Raw genomic sequence first — 946 nt, forward strand, 5'->3', positions numbered from 1 at the left:
TATATAATGTCTAAAATATATGTATATACAGAAAGATGAAGTATTGGTGTGGTGTTGCAGGATAATGTGTTTGTTGCTATTAAGTGCTGTTGAGTCAATTCCAACTCACAGCCACCCCACATAGGATTTCTGAGGAGCAGCTGGTGGATTTAAATTGCCCACCTCGCAGTTCAAACTGACTTTGCAGTCTGGTGCTGTATCGTACAGTGCAACACCAGGACTCCATATAAAGATATAGATATCTATATAGTAGCTATGTTGTAAAGTGCCAGGGTCAATTCTGACTCATAGTGATCCTGTATAGAGTGGCCAAGGAGTGGTTAGTAAGTTTGAATTAGTGAGTTTGTGGTTAGCAGTTCAGCACTTATCCTACAAAGTCACAGGGGGTCTATGACTCAATACTGACTTGAAGGCAGATAGATCTAGATCTATATCTAGATACAGATATAGATATATTCCTGACATGCCTCTGTGGGTGAATGCACTGGACTGCAAGGTTGCATTGAACTGCCAAGGTTGGCAGTTCAAGCTCACCAGCCGCTCCTTGGAAAGCCTATACAGGGTCGTTTTGAGTTGGAACCAACTACATGGCAGTTAAAAACAACAAACACACACACATGCATACATATACTGAGAGAGAGAGAGAGCTCTGGTAGTATAGCGGTTGTGAATTGGGCGGCTAATCTCAAGGTCAACTACCAGCCGTTCTGCAAGAGAAAGATGAGGTTTTTTTTTTTTTCCTCCTGTAAAGATTTATAGTCTCAGAAACTCTATGCAGGGTCACTATGAGTCGGATCTGACTCCAAGGCACACACTACCACTATATATGTATATATATATAGGCTGTGACCCACAGGGCAGCAGTTCGAAACTACCAGCTGTTCCGCAGGAGAAAGATGAGGCTCTCTGCTCTCGTAAAGATTTACAGCCTCGGAAACCCTGCACA

The sequence above is a fragment of the Chrysochloris asiatica genome, unplaced genomic scaffold, assembly GCF_000296735.1.
Source record: "Chrysochloris asiatica unplaced genomic scaffold, ChrAsi1.0 scaffold00044, whole genome shotgun sequence".
Classification (NCBI taxonomy): Eukaryota; Metazoa; Chordata; class Mammalia; order Afrosoricida; family Chrysochloridae; genus Chrysochloris; species Chrysochloris asiatica.